Below are 21,844 nucleotides of genomic sequence, written 5' to 3' on the forward strand. Positions count from 1 at the left end.
GACCATTTATTAAGATAATTTTGATGTCAGAATACCTAACAACCCAATCACACCCCTTCCCCTTTTAGGAAGTAGTGTGCGTGCGTGCGTGCGTGCATGCTTGTTTGTAGTCCTTTTTTCTCATTGAGACTCAAGGCAGATTAAATAGTGTGAGTCAGTACAGTCAATATCAAAGACATTTCAATAAATATGTAATAGGTATATATATATGCTGATTTGCAAAGATTTAAAAACCAGCAGAAATCCAATGCAGAGCTGAAGAAACGCTGAAACAGAGCATAAGCAATTCTACAACTGATATATTAAACATAGAACTACCTAGTAGGAACATACTTATAGCAATAGTAGTGAAGTTTATGGTTCTTCAATATTTACAGCAATAGTAGTCAAGTCTGTGATCTCTCCTTATCTCTTTCCCAATGGTCCTTTTCAGATTGTTTCCTTACAGTACAGCCCTTCTAGCTGAGTAAAACACCCTCTTGAATAATTCAGTTCTGCACTGTTTGCAGAAAGTTAGAAGAATGGGAACTTTCCTAACCTCCTCAGATAGACCATTCCATAAAGCAGGGGGCCACCATGGAGAATGCACATGTACAAGCCACTATTGATTCCACTCATGTGCAAGGTGGTGCCTGCAGAAGGCCCTGCTTAGATGAATACTGACTATATGAAAATCCACTTAGTTGCTTATAAGAATAGTCACTTGGCACATCTAGGATGTGTTAGTATCCTAGGCAATGGTCCTAGAGGGTCTAGGGGGCAAGTGGCTGTTCTCCATTGCACTTCTTGCTTTTGCAAGAAAAAAAAATCATACCCTATGTTAACTCTGTGCATATATCCAGAACCTCCAGGTATATGTATAAAATGGTAAATGAAGAAACATTAAAATAGTCGTCTTTGATACATCTAATTACCATGTCAAAGACAACAAGGGACATGTTATTGACTCAAGAGTATATCCTAGACTGTTTCTTAAAATGCATGTTGGCATCCCTCAATCTCACTTGGAAAAGGTCTCTTGGCCAAGAACGGATACAGCTGAATGTTTCTCAAGCTCTGTCAAGGTTTCTGGCATGAGTGCGGATAGAAAACACAGGCAGGGGAGGAGGGGGGACAGTATCACAGTATCCACTATCCCCCAGAGGGCAGTTTACTGCATGTTTAATGGTTGGTAAAACTGACATTTTTTTACACACTGTGATTCTGATGTGATTTGAAATTCACAAAATTGTTGATTACAAATCAAGGCCAGGGAAAGGTCAGCCAATGCCCCAGATGGCTTCAAACTGTACCAGCGCCTGACTCTCTGCTCCAGTGCTTTGAAACAGGCACGAAGCAAAAAGTCAATTGTCCATTTGAATCAAATCCCCACCTGAATTTACAGTGTAGCATGCCAAGGTCATCAAGAGTCAGAAGTGCTTCAAAACTGAATCTCAGGATGTCCAAATTTGCCTTTGTGCATTGGAGAGAAGTAAACCAACAGGCAAGATCAAGCAAGGAGGGACTCGATTGGTGAATGAATTAAATATGGCTGCAAAGAAGCAGGGGTGTGGCCAGAATTCAGACAGCGAATCTTCTGCCTCAGGGCACATACCGACTGTGTGTTTTCTTCAGCACACAATAATATCTTGCAATGAAGTTCATGCCCGGCAAAAGAAGGTCATGGAAAAGTCACATGTGCCAACTGATCCTTGCCCAAGGTAGTGATAGAGCAATCGCAATACCAAGGAGGCAAGCTGTACCCCCAAATGGCTGCTGAACATGTTGGCTCTGGTGAGAGGCAGAATACATGCTGAAGGTCCTGTCCTGGGCACTGCTAGGACCTTTCTGCTACCTGTTAGCATCAACAGTTATGTTGTTCTAGAGTACCTTTAACCTAAAAACAAAGACACTCTTGGATGGCCTGCAGGCATCATGAACCAACCGGCATCTGTTTCTGAGGCTCCTCCGTATCACCACCACCACCCCACTTCACTGATGACTCCTCAATTTGAAGAAATTAGAGTTTGATCAAAGACTTCCTAATCCGCAAAGTTTTCCTTCCGGGCTCCATACACAAGGGAAGAAGGCAGGGATGTGAAATCCTAGGGCCTCGTTTATACATGTAGGGGAATGAAACTTAAAAGGCCGAGGTGGGAAAGTAGACTGAACTACTCCAGACTATTGGGGAGGGGGAATGTACTGCTTTGCCCATTACATAATTCTGTTCTTTAAGAACATAGGAAGAGACCTGATGGATCAGACCTGTAGTCCATCTACTCTAGCATCCTTTTTCATACAGCAGCCAACTAGTTTCCTTGATGGACCAACAAACAGGGCACAGAGTAGGGTTCCCAGGTGCCTGCCAGTGGTGGGCAAACTCCCAGGAGTTTGCCCCCTTGCCTGCCAATCCACCAGCAATTGGCAGGAGGTGGCAAGCCCCTGGAGGTCACTCGCCACCAGCAGGTAGCCCAAATGGGCTGAATCAGCCCTGCATGGAGCACAGGAATGCTCCCATGGCCAGCACAACAAGGTCACTTCTGGAAGTGATGTCATCATGCAGGTGCCGGAGCGTACACAAAGAGAGGCCACACCACCAGCACAAGGTAAGTGCCAGGTCCTCCTCCTCCCACCAGGAGGGATCTGGTAGCCCTAGCAAGGTTTCACCCCGATGTTGCCTCCTAGCACAGGTATTTAGAGCCTTACTGACTTCAAGGGGTGTCATTTGCCCAATTTCAGCAAGCAAACCCCTGCCAAAGCACATTCCAGCTAAAACCCAGAAGTGACGTTGCTGATGCTTCCAAGTTTTATCCAGAAGTGACATCATCACATTGACTCCACTACCCCATGCTGCTCCCCCCCCCCCCCGGCCCAAGTCTCCTAGGAATTCCAGGCATGCACCTGGCAGCACTACTGCCTGTGTCCAAATATGGAAGTTCCCTTTAGTCACCCTTTAGGCAATCCTGCATAACCTCAGGCCAGCAGCCACTCTGTCAGCCTAAGCTACCTCACAGGTAAGATTGCCAACCTCCTGGTGGGGCCTGGAGATCTCCTGGAATTACAACAGGTCTCCAGACTACAGAGATCTGATCCCCTGCAGAAAACGGCTGTTTTGGAGGGTGGACTGTATGGCATCGCCCTCCCCAGGCTCCACACCCCATTCTCCAGGTATTTCCAAACTTGGAGTTGGCAACCCTACTCACAGGTTAGTTGTGAGGGTGAACTGGAGGAGGGAAGAACACCACGGCCGCTTCCACACGTCCTTAATGGGACGGCCTGCCAATGGAACTCTGGCAGGTTATCTCACTCATTACACGCGTCATTGTTTCCCATGAACGAGCAGGTCATGATGATCCTGGTTTTTAAGCGTTTTTTGTGAGACCTGTTTTGGTCCGTGTTTATTTTTGATTCAGGTTTTCCGCACGATTATCCTACCATATCAATACATGCTGAGGCTTTTTTGTGCTTCAGAAGAGCCCTCCCACAAATCTCCAACCCCTCCTCTCGTCATTACCCCTCCTTTAAATATCACACATGTGTCTGGCTTGCATGCACGATCGTATAATCCCCCTTTTTTTTACTTTTTTAAACGGTCCTTGCATTATTACGATATCTACGTATACAAAGGGAATCATACTGCAGTGCTTGCTACACTGAACCACTCAACAATCAGACTATCAGTCTAGGAACAACATTGAGAATGGAATGCCATTTCTGATTTTATTTTAAGCTAGCAATAAGGCCCGTTGTTTGGGAAAATACAATCGGCCCTTGTAGCCCTTCCCCCCTGCATCCCCCCACAGCATCAGTTGAGGGGGGGATTGGAGAAGAGACTGGGGGCTCCCTCCTCCTCCGGCCCTTCAGCCGCCACCCTTGGGAGGGCCTCACCGCCACGCTGAGCCTTCCCGCAGCCACACTGGGCCCTTTCGGGCCTCTGGAGGCCCCAAGGAGGCAACAGGGAGGCAAACCATTTTGCCCCCCACTCGCTTCTTATTCTTGCACACTGTGCCTCCACGTGGATATGGAGTGAGTCGTGGGGTTTGCCTTTTATATATGGAATCGCACAAATGCGCTACTCTACTATTCACATATTTATTAAACACTTTTGCATTTAAAACTTTGAGCAGGAAATCGACAGTAGAGAATATAGTACTATGCGTGCCCAGTTTCTACAGAACTGGGCATGCATAGAACAGTGATATAGCAAAAGTTGGGCGGAAATGCAGCGACATCATTTGTGACGAGGCACAGATAAAGAACGCACTTTCTGTTCTGGGACCGTTTTTCCCACGACAAACACCCACAAAACACACATGAGGACGATGCATGTGAAAGGTGAGTTCTCAAAGCAGATCAGGAAGATGCAACTTTGGGACAGGGAAAACCCCCCAAAATTGGAATGTGGGGAAGCGGCCCACATCATCCACCTCAACTGCTTGGAGGAAAGGCTAGACTCAAGGGTTTAGAGGTCCTCTTTAGAACATAAAAGAGAGAAGTCCTTATCCAGCCCTTGTTTTGCTGTGCTATTTTCTACTTGCAGAGAAATGAAAAGCAATTAAAAAGTATGATCCTTCCCCTTGTACCTGAAGTGGCACACTCCATTCTACTACCATCTCCACCCATTCCACTGCCTACCCAGGTCTCAGAATCCTTCCTGTCATCATGAGCAAATGCCAGTTTGTTCTGAGCCGTGGGATGAGATGTGACCATTACAAGCATGCCCCAGTCTGTGAAATGTTGGAGTGTATACAATCTATTGCATCAGGCCAGTTCTCCCATGATTGGCATGCTGAATGTCTGTTTGCCAGTCAGCTGATAAAGTGGGATAATGGGTGAAAGATTAACATAATTAGCCCAAAAGATAAGGCTTTTCTCTTTAATAGTGTTTCATTGTCATTTATCCATTTGAACAATATTCCAAATTAAAATACCAACAAAAAAGAAGGCGGGGGAGGGAGAGAAGCAGCTAAGCGAGCAAGAGCTGACTCTTTTTTCCTGGCAAAAGCTGCTGGAGTTTATGGGTATTCATTAAAATCCTGTCCTAATTGCTCCCTCATCAGCTATGAATTTTAAGAAGCTTAGCTACTAAGTGCTTAAATTCCGTTTATTGACAGAAAATAGAATATTCACTAATGACTACAGGGTGATGAGTCAGTATTATTGTGTCTAGTGCTTTCTTCCTTTTTTCCACACTCACTACAAAGGAGGCGGGCTTCCAGATTTTGCCCTTCTTGCCGAAACAAAGCCATTGCAATGAGAAATCGGCATGGAGAACGATACGCACAAATAATTTCAATGGAGTGGAGGCTGAGAGGCTGAAAAATGGAATCACCTCAAAATGAAGCCAATGTGGATAACTGTTGTGCTAAACAAGCTATAGAGCAAAGGCAAAGTTACGTTGAAACCAGAGGCACTCCAGTGAGAACATCCTACGGTCCCTACGTTGCCCACAGAATCACAGAAACAGACTTGCAGTGGTTAAAGTGTTAGACTAGGACCCCCACTGAGCCATAAGCTCATTGAGGGATCTTGGACTAGCCAGTTTCTCTTTCAGCTTACCCAACTTCGCAGGGTCGTTGTGAGGATAAAATGGAGGAAGAACATCAAATAGAGCTGCTTGAAGGAAATAAGAATGCAATAAGCAGAAGTTACTAGCCCTCAACTATTTTTACTAGCCAGAGTGTCATAGCGGTTAGGATCTGGGAGACCGCTGTTCAAACACTCACTCTGCCACAGATTCTCGCCAGGTGTCCTTGGACCAGTCACTCTTTCTCAGCCTACTTTGCCCCAGAGAGTTGTTGTTGTAAGGATAAAATGGAGGGGGAAATGATGCTTACGCCACTTTGTGTTCCATAGAGAAGAAAAGCATAAATATGTTTGGGGATGAGCAAACGGAATCTATGCTTACAGCCTAAAAAGGTAGACAGAACCAAATTCTGTAAAATTCCCTTTCCAGATTACCTGGAGGCAAAGTGGGAAGAGTTTGTTTGCAGGACTGTATTCTCCACACCTGGCTGTCCTGATCTTTATTGCTGGTGTCCTTCTGCCCAGCGCAGCCCTCAGTAAGAATGGAATGGAATGGAATGGAATGGAATGGAAAGGAATGGAAAGGAAAGAAAGAAAGAAAGAAAGAAAGAAAGAAAGAAAGAAAGAAAGAAAGAAAGAAAGAAAGAAAGAAAGAAAGAAAGAAAGAAAGAAAGAAAGAAAGAAAGAAAGAAAGAAAGAAAGAAAGAAAGAAAGAAAGAAAGAAAGAAAGAAAGAAATCTCATTGGTCCATCCACTATTTCAGGACAACCTTACTAAGGTTAATCAATGTATTTATAGAGCTATAGCATGTAAAAATATGGCCAGCAACTAACACTCTGACGTGTGACCTCCCATTTTTCATTAGTGACCCAAACATACTGGCTACTAGGAAGATTTGGGGGGGATTTACAGCTGCATTTAGGAATTTGAATTTTAAGAAAAAAAGCATGGATCGTTCTGGCAAGATTTCATTACAAAGGAATCACAAATGATACGTCTTTAGATATCTAAATATCATTGGCAATTACCTTTTTAAAAAAAATTAAAAAGGAGAGACAGAAACCACACACGGGACAAGCATAAAAAGACAAGGGCTACCAGTTTAGAGATTCACATTAAAGAGAAGTTCAAAGATTCAACTTTTGCATTAGAAACATAAAAAATAACCACAGAAGACTGGCAAAATGTGTGAATTTAAATAATTTTATCTTAACAAAAGAAGTACTTTTTTAAAAAGCGGGTAATGTATATGAAACCAATATGTTGATTTGTCAATGTGAATTTAATTAGGGTTTTCAAGACCAACCCCAAATGCCCCCTTTTAATCTAATTATCACATATATATGAAGCTATTATCACATTATTCTGGGTCTGAAATGTTTTGTCATACAATCCAATCCATTCTCGAGGTGCAAAAGGGCATTTCATAATAAGTTCAACATGCTCCATTGCAGCAGATTTCAGCTGATGGTTTTCTGACACAGTAACTTCTAAAAATGCCCAAAGTGAATGTAGGTGAAGTGATTAAAGGAATATTTGCAGAATACCAATTCCGTTGCCATATCCTCCCACTGCAAATACTAACCAAGGCTGTTCTCAAGTTAACACACCATTATTAAAGTCCTGCTGGAATTCTACTGAGAAGCAAGCCCATATTCAGAGGTTTTAAAAGTCGCTAGGGAGGAGCCAGGTTCTCCATTGATCCATGCATTCAGATATGTTAAATTGTTATTCCGCACTTGAGAATGTGCGGCTAAATGTAGGGAACCAATCCCAATAACTGAACTAGTAAGTTTGTGGCTAGCTAAGTTTCCAAAGAAAACAAAAAGGAACACCTTCAAAGAATGCAAAGAATGAAGTACAAAAGTTCAAGAAGATATATTTAAAAAATAGGGATGTATTGGAAACTGCAAATTTAAGACACTGCTTGAACCCACCATATAAGAAAAATATGAAACAAATATACCGCTATAAACAATATTCAATATGCCAATAACAAATGTATTAATGCATGTAGAAAACAATTCACAGTATAAATCTATCATGCACCCAAAAAGTAAAATAAATGAATAAATAGTGTGCAAAAGGCTTTAAGACATGTGACAAAGAGATTGCCAACCAAACTCTGTTCCAAGTTTCTGTACTATCCTGTTTATTCAGACTATTTATAATTTTAAAGTGAGTTTCCAGCCACAGCTGCCTGGATCCCAATTCATGCTCTCTACATGAATTGGGATCCAGGCAGCTACAAAGCTGCACCAATTCTGGAGAGAACTATGCAGAAGGCATGCCAGACGGTTCTCATACCTTTTCTTTCTTTCTTTAAAATATTAAAAGCCCTCTGTATCTCCTAAGGCAGCTAATGCAACAGATGTACAAAACACAACAAGACAAGCAATCAACAAGATAAAAACAGCACAGTCAGATCTCTCAATCACAATTTACCCTCTCCCTGACATCTTTTGAAATAACAGTTTTACAAATGCAGGAAGCAGAGGTGCCAAAGGAACAGTCCTGCCACAGAGAAAGCCCATGACCAACCTGTTGCCAGGCAGACAATCCTGAGAGAAAATACCACAAGGAGAAGGGTGACTGAACAGCGCATGAGAGCACTGGTGCATGGGAGTACTGGTGAATGGGAGAATACTGTGAGATGTGGTCCAATAAGCTTGAGGACCAAAGGCCATGAAGGGCTTTAAAGGTCGTTACTAAGAATGGACAAACTGAAACAAACAAGCTGGAAATACAAGCAGAATTCACTGTTTCATTTTGTTAAAGCATTATCTGGAATGGTGAAGCTGAGTCAGGAAGCCAAGCTATAAAGGCACCCTCCCACCAAAATGTTCATGTGTTTCGTTTCAGTTCTTATCATGTAATGGCAGCAGCAGGCAGACAGACACTGGGCCAGAGGAATTGTTTACCCCACCCACCAGCAGCCACTTTTTTGGAGGGGGAGAGCCTGTCCAATGACCAGGAGTCACTAGGGAAGTTTGCACAAGGCCTCCCTCCAGCTTAATGGGTTCATGTTCACTCCAAGCGTCCTCCTCAAGGAAGTCCAGCTCCTTTCCCTCAAGGACAAAGTACAGCATTTGGCATATCGTCCTAAAATCCTCCTCCCATCCACGGTAGACCTCCTCCGGGTAGAAGGGTCTTGCAGCTGCTTCAGCCTCATTGTCGGACTCAGAGCCAAGCTACAAGTGACGCCTGACACAGGTTGGACATTTGTCAGCTTCCCTCAAGTTTTGATGGGAAATGTAGGCATCCTGGTCTTGCAGCTGTAATGGAGAGCCAAGCTGTAAAACCAGGACGCCTACATTTCCCATCAAAACTTGAGGGAAGCTGACAAGTGTCCAACCTGTGTAAGGCGTCACTTGTAGCTTGGCTCTCAAAGACGTCTGAATCTGACCCTTGCTGCTGCTCAGCACCTGCTGATCCTTCTCTGGTGGCCAAGTCAGCGGCCATAGCAGCCTACTCCTCCCATGAATTGGCCATCTCCTTCACAGGAGACTGGACAGTTGGGATGCATGCAGCTCCTGCCCAATGTAGTGCCGTCCATGTCTGTCTGTGTTATGGCCTGTTCCCATGAGCGAGCGAGCGGGTGGCAGAGGGCTTTGGGAGCAAGTCAGGGCAGGAGGCCATGCCATCTGCATTGCAGAAGATAAACTGGGGGGGGGGCTAAGAGTTTCAGGGGGCTACTTCACTTTATGGGGGGTTCCTTCTTAATCTTTCTGCCAATTGCCCACTGTATGCTGTAATGGCAGGGGCTGGTGGCTGGCTGAGTTTATTTCTGTGCAAGCTACAAGAATCAGAATGATTTTTATTCTGGTCTAGTGGTTTGGGGCGGTAAGTGTATTCACAGCTTGGATCTCTAGAGATCTGGTGTTTCTTTTGAATTTTTCCACTCTAACCTTGGGTGAACTCAAGGGAGAAAGTGCACAGTCACGCCTTCTCCTAACTATCAGTTCAATGATAGAAAAAAAAGGGGGGAATGATGGGACTGCTTCCTCCTAATGCCTTGTGCTTCAACAAAGAGAGAAGGTCCCTGTCACCCTCGGCGGCTGTGGGACTAAGTGTCCTGGAGAAGTCGATTGCCCAGGCACACCCCCAGTCCACCCAAAGATTTGGAAACAGGCTTGTAGATGGGATCACGAAAGGTTTGCTTTATGCCAGGGAGGGGGGCAGCAGGTGGCACCATCAACCAATCCCTTTCTGTGTGCTTTTACACACAATGCAAGGAAAGCCCGGCATGCACACCTATGTGGGCTTTTGAGGAGAGAGGGGCTCCAGCCTCTGAATCCCAGGCTCTTATTATACAGATGAGATTGGTGTGAAAATTTGAAATAATAATAACTAAATTATTTGTTGAACGGGAACCACAACTGGACCCAGGCTGGCATGTGGAAGGTATTGGACTGGTCTCTCTGGAATGAATGGCTCTTGGAGGGAAGACACAGACTGGCCAGAGAAATGCACCACCCCAGGAGCATCATGGCACAGGTCTGTCTCCTCCACCTCCATCAGGGCACCTGGACAGCGAGGACTAATGCCACTGAGAATGGTGAAAAGTGGTCTGTTTTCGATCAATCAAAATTGGAAAAAGCGCCAGAAGACTTTAGCTAGTTTTTCGGGGCTCTCTCTCTGTTTCCGCCTAAATGATGACCATGTACCCCAATGAAACCCTCAGCTACTCATCAATCAATGTAATTTTCTCTACAGGTTTCTGCAACCTTCCCCTCATCCAACATCTACCAAAACATTACTTTAAAAAAAACCAATTCTCCCATAGTCTGCCTGCAAGCCAGTGGCTTACTCTACTTCTGCCTGCCCAGTCCAGACAGCAAAACAAAAACTTATGAAAAAACATAGGTATGTTTGGGTGGGGGTGGGGGGAGTCATGCCACCTGCCTGCCTTCAATGGGCAATGTGAATTGGCAGCAATTGAAGTGAGAACACACCATTTTATAGCAGAATGCTGAGCATCAAAAGGAAGGATTCGCCAGCCGCCCCTCATCATGGGAATGAAACATGGAAGCAACACAAAACAGAATGACACAAAGCCCGTTTCCCTCCACAGTGTGCCCGCCAACACTTGCTTTCCTCAGGGTCCATTTTTGTGTTACTGCGTGTGTTGTGTTTATTGTGCTTGAGGAAAAACTCAGCGGAGCAATGGTTTAGACTAGGAGGGGGACTGATTGATGCGATTCTTGGCTTAGCATGACTAGAACCTCAGCTCATTTCTCCAACTTCCTCTTTGAAACGAACAGTGCAGCTGCCCAACACTCATCTTGACACCTTTCCCCAAGCATTCTTCAGGTCCATAAACACTGAACTCTGTGCCTCTGTCTGCTCAAATTCAATGGGCGGATGGTTTAGAAGGAGAACTGTGTTCTGCATGATTTTGGTGCTGTCACCTGCAAAAACAGTTGCCCCAAAAAGCCTTAGAACCCTCACTGCAAAGAATGTGTCCAAAACTCACAATAATGAAAAAAATCCCAAATGGATTAAATCCGAACTGGGCAATGCCCCCCCCCCCCGGTAACGTAACAGAGTTTGTTTGGAAACCTCGGGTTCAAAACTGAAACTAAAAATTTTTCAGTCCGTACTTGTAATTACCAGCATTTTGAACTAGGCTTGGAAGCAAATAGATAGCCAGTGCAGTTGACGCAGCTCTGGAGTGACATGCTCCTGAAAACAGACTTGTTGCAGCATTTTGTCTCAATGGAAGCTTTTAAGATGTCTTCAAAGGCAGCCCCACATAGACTTCATTACAGAAGTCTTAGTTTGGAGGTTACAGTATATGGCTTGGTCAACAGAGTCTAGATAAGGGGTCAGGTCTTAACTCGATCTAAAGGGACCGCAATTCCATCTAAGGTTAGTAAATCAATACCAAAATTTTAAAACTCTGCACCCCTAAATAAAACTCCATCAGTTACTGGGTTCAACTAAATGTGCTGGTTATCATCTGCAAAGACCTTGATAGCTTTGGTCCCACATACCTGGCAGGACTGCCTCTCCCACCACACTCTGCTACAAGAACTTTGCTCAACTGAGCAAAGTTTTCTTAAAGTACCACCTTACAAATGGACAACACTGACACATTCATGCACATTCCCTCTGGTGGCTCCCACCTTGTAGAATGGCCTACCTGAGGAAGAGAGCAAGGCTCCCATGTCCCTATCATTTTGCAGAATGTGCAAAACAGAAATGTTCAAGAGAGTATTTTTATAAAGGGATTAGAACTGTAGTATAATGGAACAGTTTAGGAGGCTGTTTATATAAGGGAATAGGATTGCAGTCCACTGCAATGTTTATTGGGTATGTCACCTTGCTTTTACTGTGTTGTCTTCTATTTTGTAATCCACTTTCTGCATTATGGGATGTCATGCCTTAGACAGAGTTTTGGGGAGGAAGGGTTGGATTGTTTTCCACTTCTGTAATACTAGTCCTTTTGCATTGTTTATTGGATGTGCTGTGCTGTCTGATTGAATTGACTTTTATATTTTGTAATCCACATTAAGTCTCAAGGGAGATTATGAATTAAGTAAATAAAATAAATACCAGCCAAACATTCTGCCTTCCCAACCATGCATCACCTCTACCTTGTCTGGATTAAGCTTCAGTTTGTTTGCTTACAAGCATGCGTTCAGGCCCTCAAAACACTGGCCAAGGACCTTCACAGTTACCTGCAAAGGCAAATCTGGGTGTCATCCACATATTGATGACAACCCACTCCAAAGCACCATATTATCTATTCCAAAAGTTTAAAATAGATGCTAAAGAGCATTGGGGGTAAAATGGATATCTGTGGCACCCCATACATTACGTAATCCATCTAGCTGTCTTTCCTATGAAAGCTTTGTTTCCTGCCCATCTCCCCATACAGTGATTCAGATAAACTTCCAACCCATACACACTGCTATTCGCTTTTGATGGAAAGAAAAGGAGCACCTTTCTTTTGCCTATCTTTTTCATTTCCAAGACGAACAACTGTTATGCTGTGTATATTGGGGGGGAGTAGTTTTAACAGGTGAGTGAAACTCCCTTGCCTCCCCTCCCACATGGCCTCAACCTACAGTGACTGCCGTTGGTATTCTTGAAAAACCCGCAGGCAAGACCTAACCATAGATTCTTAAGGAATCTTGTCTAGTGAGGTCCTCAGTTTCAAGGAAGAGACAGGTTTAAGCTGTGGCCCACAGTAGAACCTGTAGTTAGAAAATAGAACAGTGCCCTCTGCTGGAAAAAACGCAGTATGTTTTTACTTCTGTCATCCCACATATCTTTTGAGGAAATTAGGTAGTTTTTTCAAAGTTAATTGTGTGTACACGTGCATGCGTGCGTGTGTGAAATTAGACTAAGAGCTGGTATAAGCTACCCCTTTCATGTCTGCTTGATTTGTTTAACAAGCCTGTAGCCCACAAGACAGGCCGGTGCTGAAGGGGTGCAAAGTTAGTCCAGGAAGCAGATGGAATCTCTATTCAACTTGCTGTTTCAGAAACTTTGTATATGGACAACCACTGTGAAGTTTTTTATATTGGGCAGGCCCTTACCTTAAAAATCAGTGTGGAAAATTTGGCAACTGAGTTGGTTGTTGAATGTTTCTTTGATGCTTTGTGACTGCCATGAAACTTGCATAAAAGGAATAGGGTATTTTTACAGAGAGAAGGTTGTAGTTAATGTATATGAAATTTCAGGCACTTTTCATTGCATTTTTCATTGTAGATATTATAGTTTTTATTCCATTGTTCTGAAATATTATAATTCTGTTTCTGATACCCCGTTCGACAAAGGGCTTCCATTGCTGCTTTTTAAAATATAAATGTCTCCTCTTTCTCAGGCATCCAAGGCAGCCCACAGTAGATTTTTAAAAAGCAGCCTTTAAACAAACCTTTTCATTCTGTCTATCATCAGCCGTTAATCAAGGAGCAGTGTACTGCTGAGTACTGGAAACTGGGAACATAAAAGAGGAAGGCTATCATTTCCATGGTCTGTTTATGAAGTTCCCAGAAGCTCTGGGCCATCCACTATTGGAAGCAGAGTGCTGAACTACATACACCTAGGTGTGAGCCTCAAGACAATGTTTATATTTTATAACTTTTTTAAAAAAGTTGCAGAGAGACTCTTCAGATCTATTGATTCTTCAGACATCTAATTTGACTAACAAGCAACGGAAAATGAATGTTTTGTTTTGTTTTTGCACAAAGAATATATTTTTTCATTTATCCCTCCTTAGCTGAAGTCACCAGAGGGCTCCAGAGTGATTTGGCCATTTTCCAGTCTGCAAATGACTCCAAGAGCAAGAAGGACTTGGCTGGATTGTATTTTCATGCGGTGGCTTTCCTGAGGAGCAAGCCAGCCTACTGGGTATTGGCTACACTAAAGGCATCAGACTGGAACCTGCATTTCCTTGGCAATTTCTGCTCCCATCTGTTGGTTCTTAGCAGAAATTGACCAGAAGGTAGTGAACTCAGCTGAGGGAGCCAGATGTGTACCAGCTAAGTTAAGGTTATAACCGCACACCATACCACCTGATCCCATCCAATCTGGGCTTATTCAGAAGGTCTCTAATTAAGACCAAAAGTCCACATAATTCTGCATCCTGATTCCCCACAGTGACCAGCCAGATGCTCCCAGATGGTCTACTAAGAGGTATGGAGAACCAAACATCCTCCCAGCAGCAATACCCTAAAAACAGCTAAGCAGAACTATACTTTCTCCGAACCTGGAGGCTCCATTTAGCTAATGAGATAGCAGCTACTGATGGCTCTCTTCTTCATGAATTTGTCTAACCCCCCCACCACCACCACCTTTTCAATCCACATAAGCTTGGGACCATCACTACATCCTGTGGCAATGAGTTCCATGTAAGAATGTAAGTAGCATCTCTGTTTTTCATTATGGTCTTATGATATCGTATGGAATTTTAAGGAGCCAAATGGCTACACTCTCCCGACAGGCCAACCTGTCTATATAATTACTGTAGAGCAAGACCTGTACTCTGCAGTTTGCACAGAGTAAGGATTCATGTAGGCACAGGGCAGTGCCCAATTTAAAGAAGTTCCTCATGTGAGCAAAAGAGAACCTCCACCCCCCTGAGCTTCTCTTGAAACCTATAGTGCCACCTAAATTGACATGCAAACTGAGGGCGTTTGTTTCTGAAGCCATGCTGCTGAAAGTCAGTTTGCAGAGAGCTCAGGATCATCATAGTTAGGGACTGATTCTGGCCATCTTCTTACTGGACACCTCTCACCCTACCCTGCCTGGATTGGTAAGCCACTAATTTCCAGAAGACATCTTTCCCCATATATGCACCTTCTTAATATCTTTGTTTGAGTGAATCCCTTCCCATTGGATACTCTCTGCAGCAAGTGATTGTTTGCCCAACATGAAAAGATGCCACCCTGGAAACCTACAAGAATCTCAGGCTGGCGTTTCACTAGGGCCTCAACACTGACTCCTGGAACAGAAAAGGCCGGGAGAGAAAGAACTCTGCCAGGAAAATCCCTGGAATACAGGAAGGAATTCAATTGGCTACAGACAGTGTTGCCAACTATCCGCTATTTTGCTGGTCTACAACTAGCCGAATCTTATTCCATCAAGTAGCAAGGGCTGTGGTCTGGGGGGGGAAAGCAGTTAACACAACACTGTGACACCTTATAACAAGCCAGCTGACGACCAGATGGTACTGCCCAGGGCTTTTTTTCTGGGAAAAGAGGTGATGAAACTCAGTGGGTTGCCCTTGGAGAAAATGGTCACATGGCCAGTGGCCCCGCCCCCTGATCTCCAGACAGAGGGGAGTTTAGATTGCCCTCCACGCCACTCGGCAGTGCGGAGGGCAATCTAAACTCCCGTCTGTCTGGAGATCAGGGGGCGGGGCCACCGGCCATGTGACCATTTTCAAGAGGTTCCGGAACTCCGTTCCACCACGTTCCTGATGAAAAAAAGCCCTGGTACTGCCACTTCCCATTAATCAGTTGGCAATTTTTCTCTTCACTGAAAGCAGGGATGGTTTGACTTCAGACATGCATAGCCAATAGAATCCCCCATAATCCATCATTGTTCTTTAGACTTACCTTACTTAGGATCGCCTAACATTAAAGCATAATGTTAACCTGTGTGGCAGTTGCTTTGCTGGAGCAAAGCGAGAGGGGCCATGGCTCAGTGGCAGAACATCTTCTCTGCATGCAGAAGGCCCCAGGCTCCATCTCTGGCATCTTCAGTTAAAGGGATCAAGTAGTAGGTGGTGTGAGAACCACTGCTGGCTGGCCAGCCAGCCCAATGGCAGTTGCCATTTACAGGAGACAGTACTGACCTCAATGGACTATCGGTCTGAGTCAGTATAAGGCTGTTTCATGGTTCACCTAGTCAAGGAATCCCAGCAACTTACAAGCCTTGATGATCCAACAGAAAATTGACCCACATGCCTCATGTGAGCATGAATATTACTCCCATTTTGCAGTCACCCTACTGGATACCTATCGGCTACTGGGTTTAATTCAAGGGATTGGCACAGAAAAAGCTCTTAATGGCTTTGATCTAGCAGATCTATGGGACCAGCACTCCCCCTATTCCGCCATGGTAGCTTTGTTCATCCAAACAGGGCTTTCTGCAGGTGCCACTTTGCACATGGGCAGAATCAACAGCTGCCCATGCACGTGGATTCCCTGTGGTGGCCCCCACCCCATGGAACTGCCTGCCTGAAGAGGTCAGGAAAGCTCCTGCTCTTCTGGCTTTTCACAAAAAAGGCAAAACACAATTATTCAAGAGGGCTTTTACTCAGATAGGAGAGCAGTAGTGTAAGGAAGTGGTCTCAACCAGATACATAAGTAAAGGGACAGAGTCTATAGACTTTATTACTATGTACTGTCTGTTTCTGTAAGTATGATCCTACTCGACAGCTTACATGTTGTTTAATATGTTAGTCTTAGAATTGTTTATGCTCTGTTTAGCATTTCTTCAAGTCTGTATTACATTCCTACTAGTTTTAAAGCTTTGCAAATTTGCATGTATATACCCTAGTACATTATTTATTGAAATGTCTCAGAAATTAAATGTACACTGTGTGAGTCTGGCTTGAGTCTCAGTGAGAAAGGCAAACTATAAATAATGTAAATAACATTTAAACAAATTAAATGTTTTGCTTTTTTTTGTCGTATGGGGGTTAGGAGCTTGGCTGGCCAGCCAGAAAAAATAGCAAGTGCATACAACTTTATTTATTATTATTAATTATTTGATTTGATGTATACCCTGCCCTCCCCACAAATGGGCTCAGGGCGGCTCACAACATGTATACAATACAATAAATTCATTGTAAAAAACTATAAAATCAGTAGTAATTTAAAAAGTCATTAAAATAGTTCAGGCTCCTTCTATATATAGGTTATTTAGATAGACAATCAACAGTCCGTACATGAGCCATGACATATGGGCATAATACATAGGCAAGGACAGTCATGGAGAAGGTGGTTGTCTTAGGTGGAAGGGAAGAAAGGGCACCCGCTGGTCCTCAGCCAAAGGCCCAGCGGAACATATCCATTTTACAGGCCTTGCAGAACTGTAACAGGTCCTGCTTGAATCTCCAGCAGGAGAGCATTCCACCAGACTGGGGCCAGGACAGAAAAAGCCCTGGCCCTTGTTGAGGCCAGACGGATGTCCTTCGGGCCAGGGACCACCAGGAGTTGTTTGTCTGCAGAGCGCAATGCCCTGTAGGGGACATAATGGGAGAGGCGGTCCCACAAGTATGCCGATCCCAGTCCATGAAGGTCTTTAAACACCAAGGTTAACACCTTGAACTAGATCCAGAACTTTGGGAGGTAGCTCAAAGTTTTTGCTGTCTCAGACAGGGTAGATCAAGCCCTATCCACAAGAACATTATAAATGTGCATTCCAGCACCCCCCGCAATTCCACTGAGGATTCTGGGGTGTAGTCAGGTCACGTGGGAAGCATGCATAGTGGGTATCTTTCAGTTGTGCCGACGGGCAGCTACCTGTCCTATCTATGCCTTACCTAACAACAGAAACACATCCCATTCGGGTGAAGAACTGTAAAACAAGGGACATTTTTGCGTAATCCATTTCCCCCAAACTAGAACAGTAGTTCTGAATAATACATTCCCATGTATACTTCCATTCTCTCTTTCTCAAATCAGGGATGCCTTCAGACATTGGATACATTGTGGCTTCCACAACAAATACTGGTTAGTTTACCAAACAGAAGTAACAAATCGTAGTTTATGAACCTTGGTTTGTCTACTTCTTACCTCTGACCCGGAAGGACACCTTCCTGTGCTGCTATCTTGGCTGCAGGCAGCAATACACAATAAGCAGTGGTTTGTGAATTCAGGCATCACAACCACCCCCAATTAGTACCTACTGTGATTAACAATGCAGTTACAAACCCTGGTTTGAAATTCCAGTTTGGTCCAAACCAACAGACCCCCCCCTATTTCTTGGTTTGCCTACATTCCAATAGCATGACTCATTGGGCTTGGTCAATTCATGGCTTATAAAGCACAATAGCAGCCATGTGTGCACATAGGTCTTCTCCCTGCAGCCTATGTTCCCCAAAACATTTAATCCCGTCCTGAGTGTTTAATGCATTAAACCCCATCTTCATTAAAGGCAAAAGGGAGAGAGGCTGAACAGGAAAATGCTGGTTTGTTGCGTGACGACTTTGCTCTGTCTCCGCCAGCGGCCAAATGGCAGCCGCCTGGCAGGTAGCCACTCAAATCCAAAAGGCCATCTGCCTGCAGATTCACATTGATCTCCACCAACCCCAGCCCCCTCCCCTTGTAGGGTTAACAGATGCAGGCTCAACGGTATGGGAATAGTGTTTTTACAGAAGCAATTAGTTTAATCTTGAATTAAACTGTTTAAATTCCAAGCTATTTAGAACAAATAACACACTGCATATCTCTCTCTCTCTCTCTCTCTCTCTCTCTCTCTCTCACACACACACACACACACACACACACACACACACACACACACACCTCTTCTCCAAGCTCTCTGCAAATCTCTATATTTCTGCCAATGGGACTGCTACGTATTTCCATTCAGGAAACAAAAGTACTGTAGTTCATAAACTTCATTTTAATAATTTCATAATATGTTTTAGCTTACCAACATCACCTGAGATTCATTGGTTTGTAAAAATAGCCATTCAGGTAATTAAAAAACTCCGCCCTTAAAAAAAAACATTCCCTTGCCATGTGGGAAAAAAGGAGACAGATTATGCCACCAAACAGATACATGGATAGAAGTTATTCTTGGGTAGAATCCTTACTTTGACACTTCCTCCAGTCTCACCTTGGATGATACTCTTAACCTCGAGGCTTTGTTTTCATAGTCCCTGCAATACATGAAAACTGAAAGGGGGGGGGCTACTTGCAAGATTCACCTCATTAGAAAATCTGCTGCATGTAATCCATTAATGTTTGGGAAGGATGTAAAGAGATTTTATAGGAAGGACGAACAGAATTAACAACACTAACCCCTTATTATTTTTATCACTGCTCCACAAATTAATTTTATGCCTCTGAATATATTTTTAAAGCTTTGTCTCTGCTACTTATTGTTTCCTATATTACCTTTTTTAAAAAAGCTTTTAGACTGGAGGGGGGAGCTGAATGGGACACTTATTCACAAATAAAAGAACTTGCCTGTAATTTGTGGCGTCCCCTTTGCTATTACTGGAACATTTGCATGTGAATAGAGGCTTTTTCCCCCCTCCCCAATCCAGCTTCACCTTGATCCTGCACTATAATCGCTCTCCCGCGTTTATGAAATCACAGCATGCCGCCACAGAAATTATGTCACACACTCGGCTTTATGGCTTTTGCTGCAGGAGAAACAGGAAACCCAAAGTGGCTTTTTCTTCTATGAGAGTTCACCATTTTTAACAAGCTCGGCTTTTTAAAAAAGGGTATTTTACTTTGTAAAGAGTCGTAAGAATGAAGATCATCTGCCCCTAGGGATTATTGTTACACATCCTAAATATCAGAATGATATGCATTTCCATAAAATAGGGCCATGGAAGCCCCGAAAACAGGATTGGAAATGTGTAAAGCACGCCTATAATATCTGAAAGTGCTCCATTACATGCGCACACAAAGACGACATGGTTTCCTTTGTTGTGGTGGTTGTAATGTTCCACGTACCAAGCGTCCTTGGTCTTCCCAAATACAGATGGCTGTGCTGGCCAAGTGCACCCATAGGATGGAAATAATTGCACAATAAGACCATGTTAGACAGGAATGTGGAACTGAATAACAAAATAAACAAAGCACAGGAAGATCCACGAAGAAATATTCCCAGCATTCACAAATAAGTAGCCACATATGGCCCTGTTTAAGACCAGGACCAGAACGTTAGGGAAGAGCAGGTATTACAAGGACTATAGTCTTGGTGGTGGGAGGGGGAGAGACAAGCAAAGAAAGGCATGTCCTTTCCCCCTTTGTGACTAAAACCTGGATTCACATCTTCCTTCAGCCATAAAGTCCAATGGGTGACCTTAGGTTGGTCTCTCGTTCTTGGCCTAACCTCACAGGGTTGTTGTGATGACAAGAGTGGGGAAGTATAGAGTTCACATACATCTCCTTGACCTTCTTGGACAAAGAGTGGAATAAACATTTATAAAAATGAGAAATATAGTCATTAGGTCCCTGTGTGATGAGTTTCCTACTCCCCAGGCATATGGTTTGGTTGAATGACTATATTAATCTTGCCCATCCCATAGTTTCCCTCACCCACAAACCACCAGTGTGAGGCAGGACAGACAAAATTCACATGCAGAGTTTCTACCAAACAATATGGGCAGAGAAGGGGACAACAACACGAGAATCCTGATCATTATGGCAAATGTATGGCATATTGGTTACTGGCTATAAAACAGAAGTCTCCCAAAGTTCTGATAAAAGGATACTTGTAAATGTGACCTTGATGTAATCACAAACCTTCCATTGATGTCATAGAGAGGGATGTTCTTGCCAATAATAGATGTGCTCAGCATTGTTCAGGATGACTCTACCAGTCCTGATTCAGATATAGGCATGCACTTAAGAAGCCCTAAGCCCATCAAAACTTGAGGGAAGCTGACAAGTGTCCAACCTATGTCAGGCGTCACTTGTAGCTTGGCTCTAAGACACAAATCAAGCCTAGAAGGGGTGGAAAAACTTACCATCTTACTGCTATCAGGGATTGCTAACCTACTCTGTGAAAAATGTTGAACCAGGAAGATGGATGCCATTCAGAAAAGAGTGGTGGGCAGCATTTTGGAGAAAAAGAAACGGAAAGGCCATACATTGAGGGAGATAGTTGCTTTTTGTACCTTTGTGCTGTTCTTTGCTCAGTTTCAGCCCTGTTCAGAGAGTTAGCCTGTGGCACTCTGCAGGCGACTGATCCAAGTTTTGCAGCAATAGGAGAATTTCAGCTGCAAGGTGCCCACACTCACCACTCCTCTTTTTACTTCTTGCCATAATGCCACTCATTAACTAAGAGAGCACAGAGAAGCACAAAGCAAGCACGGGAGAAAAAAAATTAAAAGGCCAGCCTGATCGGAACCCCAGAAGCAAAAGATGGAAGTGGGTGCTAATAAGATAATACTGACTTTGTTCACCAAATTGGGTTCATGCTTCTGAAGCTCAGCCATTGCTAAGCAGAGTATGTAAAGAAATACAAAAGAGCATACTTTAATGACAGGGCACGCTGAAAGTTAGTAACAAAGTGATCGTAATGAGCAGAATCCTCTAGAAAGACTTTAGGAAACTCCCGGTCAATTGAAATGAAGCAAGAGTAGTTACTTTTCCGTAAGAGCGACATGCATAGCTTCGCCCAGCATGTTTAGCATTCATTGACATCTATGGATTACTCATGAGAAGTTTTCAAACTGTCTGTCTTCAAGGAACCCTTTGAATATGGACTCTTGATAGAGGGGTGGATGTGTGCTGAAGAGGATTCTGGGACTATGTTCTTGCATGCATACTCATATTTATAAGGGCCGCAGCCAGGCATCGGAGTCTTATTGCTGACCCGAGCAAACTAAAAACACAGCTGAGAACTCCTACAGAGGTTGGCAAGCAGTCTTGCCAAGATAATTCTTTGACATTACAGATCTGCACATTGCGGAAGTCCTATTGGGGTGCTAAGGAATATTGTCTGAAGACTACTGACTTGCATATCTAAATTGATTAGAATAAACTACAAAGGAAGACTTTCATACTCATATTTACAATGACATAATTTACTCTTTCCTTTGAGAAGTAAAGCACCAAGACATCAAATGGCATATTATGTACACCACATCAATGGCATCATGGAACCAATCACTGAAACAGGATGCCAC

This window comes from Eublepharis macularius, chromosome 13, assembly GCF_028583425.1.
Source record: "Eublepharis macularius isolate TG4126 chromosome 13, MPM_Emac_v1.0, whole genome shotgun sequence".
NCBI lineage: Eukaryota > Metazoa > Chordata > Lepidosauria > Squamata > Eublepharidae > Eublepharis > Eublepharis macularius.